The sequence below is a fragment of the Falco cherrug genome, chromosome 13 (genome assembly GCF_023634085.1).
Source record: "Falco cherrug isolate bFalChe1 chromosome 13, bFalChe1.pri, whole genome shotgun sequence".
NCBI classification, from domain to species: domain Eukaryota; kingdom Metazoa; phylum Chordata; class Aves; order Falconiformes; family Falconidae; genus Falco; species Falco cherrug.
Genome location: NC_073709.1, coordinates 14,988,258 through 15,001,883, shown reverse-complemented (window position 1 = coordinate 15,001,883; position 13,626 = coordinate 14,988,258). Strand labels below are relative to the sequence as shown.

Below are 13,626 nucleotides of genomic sequence, written 5' to 3'. Positions count from 1 at the left end.
AGCTGGCACATGGCCCGGGTCCGCTGCCCAGGCGTCCAGGGAAGGGAGGAAGGGGAGGCTGTGGTGGAGGAAGGAGGTGGCAGGAGCCGAGGGCACTGGGGAGGAGGCAGGGGGCTGGGGTGTGGGGCTCGGGGGGTGCGGGGGCAGGGCACTCCGCCATGCGGCTTTCCCGGCCACTGCCCGGAGAGCGCCCACATCCCTGCGTCAGGAGCCCAGCCTCCTTGGCGAGTGCTGCCCAGCTGCCCGGCCACAGCCTCCTGCCTGTGTTTGTTTTCTGTCTCACTTCACTAAGTGCCTCCTAATTTTCTCCAGAAAGAGCCGGTGCCTGCCAAGGGGCACGCGGGTCAGCACTCATTACGGCAGGAAACGCGTTCAGCCTCCGGCTTTTACAAACAACTCTATAACAAACAGAAAAAGTCACAGGAAGCAACACCAGCAACACCAGCAACAGGTGGCAGCCCTGCTCCCACCTGGCCAGAGCAGCCCTACCATAAGGGACCAGGGGATATAAGGGACCAGGGGACGGAGGCCACCTCCAGCCACCTCGCTGGCACAGCCCAGCTCTAACCCCCTCCCGGACAAGCCTGCTGATGTTCATCCCAGCCACCAGCCCAATGGCTGCACAGCCTGGGGGACAAGGAAAAGCAGAAGCAATGCAGGGCCTTGGCGAAGCACATCCATTTTGTTCCTGGGCGTCAAGCAGTCTGTCTTACCCCTCAGAAGCGATGTATAAGCGGAAGGAGTAAGATAACAAAGAGCAGGGTTAACAAACCCTAGGCCAGCACCTCTGAGCAGGTACAAACAAGAGATGGCACAATGGTAATTGCCCATTCATGCCGCACAAAGACCTTGACAGACGCTGAGTGACACCTGCTGTACTGGGCCACGTGCAATCCCATTGCCAACCAAGCCCTGGGAGCCCACGGCAGCGCCAGCCATCACCAAAACCGCCTAACCTCCGCTGAAAAACTTGCACTGCAGGACAGCCACGCCTGCAGGCAGCCATTTGTCACCGGGCTTCAGAGATTTCCCTACCTCTCCCTTCCCACGCATCGCCTCTTCACCTGCTTCTGCTGCCTTCACCAAAGGTGAGCACAGCCCATGCTTGGCTTTCCACCCAAGAGCAATTTCACAGTGTTAGGTAGGCATGCTATGGGTTTATAACCAGGAACACCAGCTCTTTTAAGAAAAGGTCTTTATGCCACACCAAGCATAGCACCATTCTTGCAGTCCCCAGACAAGATGGCAAGCACCGCACACATCCTCCTGTTGCCACTTGTAGGGGATCACCTTGCAAGGACGAGGTCAGCACTTCCTCCGAGCGTGGCCAAGATGGGGCAGGGCCAGGTGCTTCACCAGGCTTCACCCCATCCCCTATGTCGGACTTCCCTCCCAGGCAACACCAGAGCCCTCTCGGCAGGAGGGCTGATCTGTGGGCCATCGAGGTTCTCCTGCGGGCAGGGAACAACCCCGGCACAGGTGTGCAGGTCACATGAAGCCCTGGTGGCCATGACTCAGCTGGAGGATGGGTGACACTCCAAAACTGCCCATTCCATGAAATTTTGTGTGTGTGCCTTAACTCTGACCACGCACCCCCAGGTCCTCCTACCTTGTGCCGGGGTCCAAGGAACCAGCCTCCTGAGCGGTGTCCTGCCCACCTCCACCTTCAGCCACCAACTGTGAGGACACGTGCTTGTATTTCACAAGACGTATGAGTGTGCACAATTGTGCACCATTACCACGGTGCTGAGACAAACATAAGCCCTCCCAAAATAAGGGCAGGTAACGCTGGGTCAAGTCAGAGGCCAGTCTGGCTCAAAAATTTGTCTCCGTCATAGGACAAAAGCAGATGCCAAGAAAGGGTAAGAGTGGCACAGGCATTGACTAACTCCCCAACTGCTCCACCAGCCGCTGAGCCAGCAGGGGCATGCTGTCCATGTGTTTTGTAGCCTGTGGTGGGTTTTGCTTCTGTGAAAACCCTGCTTCCCTCTCTAATTCGGAAGCCTCTGAGCAAGGGCAGCACCTCTGCCTGCGTGCAGGGCCCTGGCTGGGGCTCCCTCGCCCTCGCTGTCAAAGGGTGGATGAACATTGGAGTGGCTTCTCCATGGCAGCCACAGCTTTACAGGCCTGGATTGTATCCACCCTGCAGCACGTTTCCCAAACAGAGAAATTCTAGCTTACTTAGTCATCCAGGCACAGCTCCACGCCTTCGGTCCTCCTCGTCGCTTTCTTCCCAACCTTCCCCAGCTTCCCTCAACCCTTCCAGAGACGCTGGGGCTGGGGCCACACAGGGGCTGTGAGGGGGTGAGACACCAATTTGAAGAGCAGCTGAAGGATGTACAGCCTTATCACTCACAAATATGATTTGATGTGCTTTTATGCCCACCAAGCTATCCAAAACAGCCCCAGGCCTTGCTGCAAGTGGCCGGCTCAGCATGTAATCTTGTTTGCAGATCTGGGGCTTCTCCCCACCCCCCCTCTCATCTATCACTTGATATTTACCTAAACTGAATTTCATCTGCCTACTGCCCAGTGTTGTAATGGTCTTCTGTACTCTTCCTAGCTGGCACTTGTCCCCACGAACCTGAGTAATCCAATCGCCTCAGCAAGCCCTGTCATCTCATTGCTCATTCCCTTTTCCAGGTCACACACAAACACGTTGAAGAAACATGGGACCCAACACAGCGATCTCTTTCCACTGCAAAAACGGACTGCTGACTCCTATACCCTCCTTCCTGTTTTTGTACCAATTATGGGGCCATGTGAGGACCTTCCCTCCTGACCAGCCAGTTCCCTTAAGAACTAGGCTGAAAGCCCTGACTGAATGTTTTTTGGGAAGCAGCGTGGGCACCATGAGCTCCGAGTCGCTACAAAGCGCTGCCCCGGCTCGGGGACCCCTTGGCAGAAACCTCCCAACCTGCCCACAGACCCCACTCCTGTACAGACGCCTGGGACACACAGCAGATCTGCTAGTCAGCTTTTCCCTGAAGTTCCCTCCAGCTCTTCTTAGAAATGAACGTCACACCTTTCCCCCTCCCGGTCCCCGGGGGCTGCGGCAGTTGTGAATGAATGACTAGAGGCCACACGTGACAGACAGCCAGCTCACCCTCCCTTTCTTTCCGGTGAACGTCGCCTTGCCCTAGCGACTTATTGCTGTTTAGCTTTGCTTTCTAACCTTTCCTCGGCGGAGCACCCCAACAGAAGGTGAAGAAACTGCTCAGGCTCTTCCACGGCGAACAGAGAGGCAAAAGCTTCACCTGGCTTTTCAGCTATGGCCTCTCTTCCTCTGATCCCCCATCCCTCCAACGACCGTAGCAGGCTTCCTACTCCTGGTGTGCTTCGCAAGCAGTGTATCAGAGAGCTGATAGCACTTCCTATTGTTCTTCTCCTTTCTGAGCCCTGCCCCTCTGCAAAGAGGCTTGCTGCACCATCCACTGCCCCCAGCGCTGCTGGTGCTTGCCTCCTGGGGGGGATCATAGCAAGGGAGCAGGATGGAGGCATTCTGGCCTCCTCCCTTGCCTTGCTGCCTGCAGACAAAGCCCTCCCCTGTAAGGCAGCCCACACAGCAGAGGTGAAGGTCCCCAGGTAATATTTCTGACGTGTTTCACCTTGCACTCTCCACTCCTTCATGGGCAAAAGGAGAGACAGCTGTAGACCCTCTCTGCCTTCAGGTTTGCGGCACCCACAGCCACCATGCAAACTCGTTCCCAGCACCCGACCGGCTGTTATCTTGGCTGCCGGGTGGCATGGGGAGGTGCGGGGGGGGGGGGGGGGGCGTTCAGCCCTGTGCTGTGTTTTGAACTGCGCACACCAGACAGCTGCAAAGCACCTTATCTGCAGAGTTCAAGGGGCCCCGAGAGGCTCCCTGGGGGCCCCCGGCCCTGGCAGGTAAAGTGACCTGGCCCAGGTGGCAAATTCCCCAGGGCCCCGTGGGACTCCAGCACTGTCCTCAAAGGGCTTCCCACCAGGGAGAGGGGAGTGGGCAGTCACAGGGCAAAGCCAGCCCTAAAACTACCCCAGGTAATGCAGCTGGGACTCCTCCAGCCACCACCAAGTCCCACAGAGCTGTGGGAGTCCACCTCCTCACCAGGGCTGCTCAGTGGGTTTCCAGCCCTGACATATCTCTGGCCAAATACCAACAGGGAGGCCCTAGCGATGCAGCCCCACCATGAACGCGCACACCTCTCTCCTCAGCACATGGCGACCGCCCAAGCCCAGGACACTTGGTGTCCAGCCAGAGAACACCCCCCCGGACACCCATGCAACCCCCTGCAGCAGAGACGGGTGCTCCTGCTCAGCGCCCCATCAAACTCTCTGGGGGGACATGTTACTGTCACAGCAAGAAGCTTACCAGAAGGGCAGGTTGGTCCCAGACCCTTGTTCCCGGTCACCTCAGGCCACAGGACTGTAGGGACGGCACAGCCTTGAGAGAGGTGGGAAGAGCCCTGCAAATATCGGAGCAGTTGCCTGCTCCAAGGCCTGTGGTTTGGAGGTACAGGAGGAGATACAGCACCCGGGCAGGAGCTAAGGGGGGACGTCATCTCTGAGGAGACGTCAGAGGGAGAGATAAGCTGCCCTCGGGAGCCTGTTTGCAGGGACAGGATTCGTAAGGGCTCTTCTGAGGAGCTGTTTTCCCTGATGGCACCTGCTCAGGCCACTGTCCCCAGGAGAAGAGACTATCGCCTCCAAGCCACAACCCTGCTTCTTGGCAGGCTGGGGAAGGAGGCACGTTTTTCCAGGGCTAGGTGCAGGTTCCATTTGTTGGAAATTTAGAGAAATAAAGACCCTTCTCCCAGGGGTGGCCAGAGGGATTTGCTCAGGACTCGACTCACTACAGCTGCAGAAACCTCCAAAACCAGGAGGAAACCACCACCAGGACCTGGATGGTGCCTCCAGACAGCTTTCAGCACCTCCAGGGGCTGCCTGGAGGTGGGGAGGGGCAGGGCAATGACCCACACAGGCAGGCACAAAGCTCACGCTACCTGGCCACAGCTTCCTGTGGGACCACCATGGGTTCGGAGAGAGCCGGGGGATGCCACACCCCAGACCTTCATCCTCACCTGGCAGCTCCTGCAGCCAGGCAGCCCCCTGCAGCCCATGTGTGCAGGGCTGGTCCAAGCCCCCCAGGGTGCCAGCATGGCTGGCTGAGGTGCTGCCTGGCTCCATCTGGGGGGTACAGGGAGGGGGGTGCTGCGGGAAGGGTGCTCCCCAGGGTCAGCCTGGGGGCCGTGGCAGGAAGAGGCACAATGGGAGGAAGCCACATTTCCGCTTCCCAGTGGAGAAAACCTTACAGAACCCCTGGGGAGAACAACCGGACACCATTAATGTAAAAATCAGCAGGGAGCACAAGGAGCAGCCAGAGGCAGCCCTGAGGCAGGAGCAGGTTGTCCCTGCATGGAGGAGCCTGGGGCTTGGTGCAGCGGTGGCACAGGCCACCACGTACCAGGACAGCCATGCAATCCCAACGTGCCACAGCACAAAGCACAGTGCTGGCTCCCGCCTGCCCGCAGCCCAGCTCGCCCAGGCAGGTGGCACTCCTCATTCCCACCCAATTGAGTGGGAATAGGGATTGCCCCCTAATGGGCTGGGGCATTGCTTAGGCAAGACTCCCCCCTGGGGCATGGCTGCCAGATGCATCTCTTTTGCTTTAGTAGCTTCCACCCCCCACCCAGTCATGATGAGGCTTGCTCAAGAGGAATCCCTGTCATTACAGATGGTATCTCGGTCAGCCCCACCTTGGGCAGCAGCTACAGCACGTCGGAGGGATGGGCTGAGCCTACAGTACCATGTCCCCATTTCCCCCTCATGTCTGTAAGAACAAAGGTGAGACCCATAAAGAGGAAGCATGCAGCAAGACAGAAAGAGAAAAAAGCAGTTCATGGCCAGAAAAGTCTGAAGATAAGGACTCCGTGGATGTATAGGAAGAAACCCAGAGGATAGAGTCCCACAGCCAGGGAATGAAAGAGCACCAAGATGAGTTTCTCCATACCCTGCCTTCTAGGCTTGGTAGGGCCATATCCACAGCAACATGTGGCTACCCCCGAGGTCACTGCTCAGGGAGTAGTACTGGAGGGGAAGAGCACGACTGCAGGAGGCTACCTGCCATTGGTGGCCCCCAGGGTGCTGGGATGGAGAGGATTCCTCCATCATTGCTTCATGTTCCTGGCTCCAGGACTGAGCTCAGAGCTGGCAGACCCAGGAAGGAGTCAGGCCAGGAATGACACAAGGGAGCTGAGCATGGAGCAACCTGCAGTGAGCGGCTGGGAAAGAAGGATGGGGACAGCTTATGGTGCAGTTGAGAGGTCCTCAAAACAGCCCTGACGTGAGGGGCAAGGCAGGGGGGCTGTGGAATCATTGGAAAGTTCAAAAGCCCCTCTAAACCCCTCCCCAAGATACGCATGGAGCCCCCTCTATGCACAGAGCCTCTAGCAGAGGAGGCTTGGAGGGCTCAGCCAAACATGTTCCCTCACCTCAAATGCCACACTGTACTTTATGGGGGCTTCTCTCCCCAGGAGAGCCCGACCCCAGGACTCCTCATCGCTCGTCCCCAAAACAGGGCCGCTTCTGGAAGGGCAGGAAAAGCTGGCAGACAACCAGCTGTGAGAGCACCTGCCCACAGCAACTCCCTGCCCACTGCCACCCGGCCACCTCCCGCACCCTGGGACGCGTTCACATCCCAGGGGAGAGGCTCCGTCCGTCCAGTGCTGCCTCCTTCCCGAAGGGAGCTGGTGCCAGATGCAAATGCACAAAGCTGGAGGCAAGCAGGACCCTCAGCCAGCAAGAGCTGCCCACACCCAGTGGGAGCCGCTGAACCACCGGCACCTGGGCCACGCTGCCCCCTCACCCGAGTCCCCTGGCAGGTGGGAGAGCATCCCTGGGGCTGGACAGAGCCAGCCTTGTCCCTGCACCCAGAGGACTCGGTGGAGGGGCTGCCGCAGGCTGCCAGCCCTGCCAGGGGCCTGGCACAGGGGCAGACCTCATTTTGCCCCCACCCAGCAATTTTTCCAAGGCTGGGCTGGGCTGCACAGCTGCTTCCAATTTAGTGGGGGGGCGGAGGAGTGAAACCAGAGCCAGAACAACATGATCTTCCCCCGGCGTCACAGCCTCCCCAGCTCCCAAAATTTGGAGGGGCGATCCCTCCCCACTGACCAAGAGCCCCCTGACAGAAACTGGGACAGACATGTGTGGGCCAACCACTGCCGGGCCTGTGGTGGGTTGAGGTTGGCTCTGTCCTTTGCATGTCAGATGTGCCTGGCAGCCGGGAGAGAAATACAAGGGCTATTTTGGGTCCCCACAGATTGAAGTGGCTTTTTGCTTGTAGGCCAGCTCAAGAACCTGGGACCTGGCTGACCACTGTTTTCGGCATGAAATCTCCGCAGCCCTACTGGGAAAGGGGGTGGCGAGCAGGGAAGAAGGTTTTGGCACCTGCCATGGTCCCTCTGCCAGCCACTTGTCTTGCCAAGATCCTGCTCACTGCCTGGATGGCTGCAGCATCTTGCAAACTGCGAACTGGCTTCAGCTGCTAAATGCAGCTCTGCTCCAGGAGATGGGGCATGTCAGTCACCCCCAGACCCACACACCTTCTTTGTCCCAGCCAAGGGGCACCCCATGATCCCCAAAAACAAAAGGAGGGAGCAGGGACAGATGCCCTGGCTGGGTGTGCTCCTCCCACGTGCCCAAAGCCAGCCACTTCCAAAGTCGCAGTCACCTCCCAGCAGCAGGGCAAAGCCGTCCCCGCAAGTCCTAGGAGCTGGGGGGACTCGAGGAGCCACACACACCTGTAATTCCCAGCTGATTTTAAATAAGGCTGTGGGGAAGGTAACACCTGCTGAGAGCCAGGCTTGCTCTGCGGTAGCTCCAGAAGAGCCGTGCGGACAGCACACGGTCTGTGGACCTAGGAACCAAAAGCCAAGGTGGCAGCATGCCACCAGTGGTGTGGATCAAGCACAGGACTAGGAGTAAACACCCAGGGCAGAAATTCTGCTTCTCGTACCCTCCTCTCTGAATAACTCAGCTTCCACAAACAGCCTGGCAGGACTAACGTCTCACATGTGGAGCCAGAGCAAGGCTCGAGGCAGACACCTCCTTCGGAGGGAGTTAGACTCCAAACCTCTCACTCTTGGCACTGGCCTGGGCTAACCCGTAGCAAACAGGGAAACCTTTATGCAAGTAGGATCAGGCAGGGAGAGACAACAGGAGGTGAGGAGCTCACCCCCGCGTCTGGACAAACCATGGCAAAACAGAGTGTCTCCCACATGACCAATAATAACCCTGGCCACAAGTCAGGAAAGGGCAAGTCACATCCCCTCCAAATCCCAACCCGCAGGCGCTGCTGCATCTGTGCAATCAGCCACCACCCAGTGTGCCACAGCCACAAGGTCCTGGGCTGCCTGGGACTGTGAGCATCCCCAGGGATACCTTGGAAGCACGGAGAACCCTGCATGAGAGCCACCGAGTGCTCTGCTCATGTGGAAACGGCACTTTGCAGACATTGGCATCGGCTTGCAGGCTCCACCGCTGCCGAGCCTCTCCCATGTTAATTTGGGGAGCAGAAGAGATGAAGGAGGCTCTGAGACTCCCTGCTGGAAGATCCAAGGGTACCGTAGCCTCCATCGAGGTGGGCTGGCCATCCGGCAAGGTGTCCTGCCAGAGCTTGCCCAGGTGCCTGGACACGCTGGGACGCTGATGCACTCCCACGGCGATGCCAGGCGATAAGGAGCCCAGGAGCTGAGCGCTGCTGAAGCAATCCCTTTCTGGCACACTGCATCCCCCTTGCAGCCACGGGGGAAGAAAGGGAGGGAGGGCTGGTGGCAGATGACTTGTTTTATTGAAGGCCAAGCCATTTACTTCTGCTGGGTTCTGTTTTTAGTCAAAGGCTCCCCTTTTGGAGCAAGCCCAGCTGCAGAGCCCAGGCAGGGGGGAGCGTGGGGCCCTACAGCAACTCCCTTGACCCCCACAAGGCACAGCTCCTGCCCCGCATCGCCCAGGCACCCTGCACCTGCTGCCTCCAGGGTAACAGCCCTGTCTGGGAAGATGCTGGCAGATCAATGCCCTGATGTGGTTCACCATGCGATCACACCAACCTTGTACTGCCACGAGGGGTGGGTGTGAAGACGGGAAGGAGAAGCTGCAGGGGAGGGTGGATTGCTTCTTAACAGCTTGGTTGTGTTGCCGTTGGTCTGCCTCCTCCTGCGGTGCATGGATAACACTCCTGCTCTCATCAGGGTGGTATGAAGACCTGCCCAACCCTACCATCCTCAGCCACAGCACAATACCTACAAACCCTTAAGAGCTGAAGGCACCGCGCTCCCTGCAGCAGTGGGCTCCCCGAGGGGGCAGAGGTTCTGTCCAGAGCAAATACCATCGAGGAGCTCATCCACAGCGCCGAGGGAGGATATCCCAGGCAAAAAAACCAGAACTGCCTCCAGCTTGGTCCTGAGGCCAGGAAAAGACAAGGCCTGCTGAAGGTAGGGCAGGTAGCTCCTTCAACTCCAAGCCCCTGGCCAGGAGCACGAAGAGAGCTATGCCACCAGTCCCTCCTGCCTCTCCGAGCTGTTCTCCAGGGGTAACCAAGCCTAAAATGAGGGAGCTCCTCTCACGAGGGTTTTCCATGAGCAAACCTGCAGCAAAACTCAAATGGGGCTGCCCACCCCAAAGCCCTTGATGTCTTTGAGCTCCTCCAGGTGAGCTGACCCTCAGCTATTGGTGTAAATCGGCTCCCTGTCCCTGCTTGGAATCAGTGGGTGGCTGTGCTAGGTGTGATGAACCAGGCAGGGGTGAGGACCACGCTGGGACCCACAGCATGAGCAGAGAAGCCAAGCAGGGTGGCCCAGGTGGGATGCACCTCTCCCCAGCAGCCTTGCAGCAGGGCTGGGGCCATTTCAGTGGCAGTCCAGGGGCGCTGGTATGTGTTCGGGTGACGGCTTGCCCTCAGCACAGCCAGGCTGATGACCCAGTCCTGCTGCTGTGACTCAGCCCTCAGTACCTGGCCAGAGCAGGCTGCTCACCGGGTGGGAGGCTGACTGCAGGATCCTCCAGTCCTGCTGCTGCTCCTGATCCAGCCGCATCCCTCCCAGTCCTGCTCTTCACCTCAAGCCCCTGTCTGCCTCCTCCTTCTGTAGCTTCCTGGTCCACTCACTCCATGAATTTCCAGCTGGAAATTTCACAGTGAAGTGCTTTCCCATCAGACAAGACCTAAACTAAATGAACTAAAGCAAATCCTGACAGTGGTGTGGTGGGAAGAAGGCAAGGCAGCTCTGCGGAAATCTGCCTGATTTCCTGCGGGCTTCTTCTGAATGAACTGGCAAGTAGGCAATAGGTCTCTGCTCCCCTTTGGCCTCAAAAAAAGCCAGTCTTCTAGAGATGAAGCCTGACTGTGCTCACCCATGACTTAACTAAGAGGCTGCAAGAGAGCCTTGAGCACTGCACCCAGAATGCCAAGCTCACTGATTTTTGTCATGGATGGTGCATGACAGCCACACATACCCAATGCTTTGAGCCTCCCCTTTCTCAGGGATCAGTGAGACCACAGAAAAGCCTGCTCCAAGCCAGAGCAGGACCAAAGTGTCACAATAGTGATGTTCTTAACAGCACCAGCATCAGCAATGAAGTTACAAAGGGCTAGCACCATCCCTACGCAACAGCTTTCCTAGTCTCATGAGAGCAGCAACCCTCGTACGCATTCCTCACGCAGCACCACAGCTCCCCAGAGCCTATGTACAGCCAATCGCCCAACCAAGTCTACAGGGTTTGGAGTGGGAGATGGGGTGCAGTGCTGTGCTGCAACCTCAGCTGGGGCACTGGGGTCTCTCTGGACCACACATTCTGATGTAACCAAATCCACCCAGGGTCCAACCCTACTCCGCACACTTCTTTGCCTATCCCACATCTTGCACGTTGTTAACCTAGGAAACGCTCGGTCTTTATCGCACTGCTTAAACAAATCCCAACAGCTGTGTGTTTGTTAAAACCCTGACTCCTGCCCATCTGCAAATGCCTGGAGCTCACGCTGTGTAATGCTCTGCACCTGAGCTTGCTGGCAGCTAAGTGCAAGTTAGCATGGAGATGTAATTGGAGAGCTCACAGTCCTGCAGGTCCAGCAGCACCAGTGCTGGGCTGGCAGGTGTCACAGGGCAGAGCTATGTGCTGAGGAGGCTCAAGAAGGTGAGCAGAGTTTGCACTGTGGGGTCAGTACTGAGCTGGCAAGGACCACAAACAGCACTTGCTGGTAAGAGCAGGTATTGCAGCTTCCTTAACACCTGTCAAGGACCTGGATGTTATGCTGGACAAAACCAGCTGAGATCCACGTGTCCCAGAGAAGGCACTGGGGGCTGCTTGCTGGCTTCCCAAAGCCAATGGCTGGTGCCTGCCCATCTGGACAGGGCAGGCGGGTGCTCCTGGGCTCCCTCTGGTCTGATGGGCTGGTCCCCAAACCCTGCCTCTGCCAGGGCAGCTGGGAATGGAGCCGGGCAGAGCAAGGAAGTGCAACAGGAGAGAGGATGAAGGGGTGCCTTGTCCTCCATGCCCTGGCTTCACCCCAGACCACAACAAGGAAGAAGACAGGTCAGGCCCGGGCAAGAACAAAGCCTATGGCTCATCTTGGAAGAGGAAGAGGCTCATTATACATCTCAGCCCAAGATAATGAGAGCAGGGATGCCATGATGGGGAAATTATGCCAGTAGTTAATTACGCAGCTTGGGGAGGAAGCGAGAAGAGGAAAAACTGCAGGATGGAGGTGCCCTACTGCCCTGTGTGCTGGTGCTCATTTGCCAGTTCAAGCTGAACTGAATTTCTTCCACCTCTCCATTGCAGATGCTTTGCTACAGTGTAGGCCCCCGCCTCTTGTTTGTACTAGCTGACGGGAAACAGCCATTCTGCAAACCATCTTCTGGGGCCTATGTTAGAGCCCTCAGTGCCATACGGAAAGTGCCCCTGCTCTGTAAAGACCTTCTTGGTGAGCCAAGGCATGCCTACCTGTCTTTTCCAGGAGCAAAAAGCAACAGCAGGAGCACTCCAGAGAGCACACATACAGCGTCTGCACTGCACTGACACTGTATCAACAGCCCACAAGCAGCACTCAGACAACCAGGTACCCAAGAGAAAAGCATCCTCGCACAGTCACATCCTGCAGTAGTTTTGTAGTGGAGGCAGGCTTGAGGGAGCCCGAAGACTGTCCAGCATCTCGAGGGGCTGGTGAGAGGAAACGATGCCGCCAAGCCAGGATGCGGTGCAGGAGGGGAGTGGGATTTCCTGTGTCGGCATTGACAGAAGTCCCTAAATTGTGTCAGCTCACAACAGGCAACTGAGGGGCCATCAGGCTGCTTCCTGCTTTGGAGCAGCCGGGAAGTGCATCCAGCTGTGGCCAACAGCTGCATGAATTCCTCCTGCAGCCCCTAACCCTAGGGAATCTACTGGGCTCAAGGATACAGGCTCACTTGTCTTCGATCCCACAGCCCCAGGGCTTGGCTGCTGCCGCCTTCCCACACAGCCCGCAGTTCCACAGCCTGTTCCCGAGAGGCAGGCGGGAGCGCTGGTGAGCACAGGCAGTGACTGTTGGGCTGGCAGTCTTAGCACCTAGCAGGGGTGTGAGGCTCAGATTTAACTAGAGGCTCAAATTTAAGTACAGGCTCTAATTTAACTGCAGAGGTGGGAATGACAGCACAAAAGGGCTCCACGGGAGCTCTCGGTGCTCCTGCCCGGGCCAGGCTCTCCATTAACGCAGCCGCTTTGCTCAGGAACAGAAAGAAACTGAAATCTTCCACAGCATCCCATAGCCGACGGGGAGCACTTTCTTCAGCAGGACGCGGAGCGGGGCTGGCCCTGCCCCACCGCCCGCACCGCAGCACATGGCGCCCAGCCCACGCGCCCGCCACCGGGTCCTCGCAGCGTGGCCCGGCGCGGCCCGCAGCGGCTGCCGCGCGGCGGAGATGCGCATCCCTGCAGCCGGAGGAGCGCTGCGCGACCCCCTGGGGGAAGTCCTGCATCCCAGGCATCAAAGCATCACCGCACCCCAAAGCCACGCGCTCTCCCCGCGGCGGCAGCTGCGGAAGGGGATGTGGACTCGCCACGCGAGGCGGCAAGGAAGAACCCCCCCATCCCAAAAGACAGCATCTATGCATCACACCCCCCGCGACACCGACCCGCGACTCACACGCTGCCTCCCCCCAAGGCTGCGGCGCCGGATCCTGAGCTTGCAACCCCCCGCCGGCTCCCTCCGAGGGCTCCTGGGGGAGCACCCGGCTCCCTGCTCCAAAGCTTTGGAACGCTGCTAGGACCCTCGGAGGGAGGCGGGGGCGAGGGGGGGCGGGGGGCGTTGCAAGCTCAGCGACTTTGAGCCAGTACCTTAAAGAAGGGAGCTCACCGCTGCCCCCCTCTCCTCGCCGGCGCCTTCTGTCCCCGAAGCGGATGGGAAACCGCCTCCTCCCTCCCCGCTCCTCAAACTCCTCCTCCTCTTTTTGCCGCCTTCAGCGCCACGCGGCTCCCGCGTGGGGGAGGCGGCCGGTTTCCCCACCCCCCGGAGAGAAGGGGGAAAAGACGCCGCGACCCCCCGCGGGCAGCGCTGCCCACCCCACGCGTGAACCCACCTGCGCCGCGCTCCCCCGCAGCGCGCCGGGTGCCGGCCCTCCC

General features: G+C 58.5%; 1 protein-coding gene across 6 annotated transcripts in view; it reads right to left on the bottom strand.

Moving 5' to 3' along the window:
* The window catches only part of SLC29A1 (solute carrier family 29 member 1 (Augustine blood group)), a 36,801-nt gene that overhangs the window by 9,949 nt on the left and 13,226 nt on the right, over positions 1 to 13,626 (bottom strand). Inside the window, exons 1-2 of one of the 6 annotated variants that reach the window (XM_014279852.3) lie at positions 4,352 to 4,532; positions 2,182 to 2,294 (exon numbers count right to left, since the gene is read on the bottom strand). The exons of 1 other annotated variant lie outside the window; for it this stretch is intronic. The gene's annotated coding sequence lies outside the window, so the exon portion shown is untranslated. Of the gene's footprint in view, positions 1 to 2,181; positions 2,295 to 3,599; positions 3,710 to 4,351; positions 4,533 to 13,341; positions 13,467 to 13,626 lie in introns of those variants that run through there. 4 more of the 6 variants (XM_014279854.3, XM_055726176.1, XM_014279853.3 and 1 more) reach the window with 4 other exon arrangements.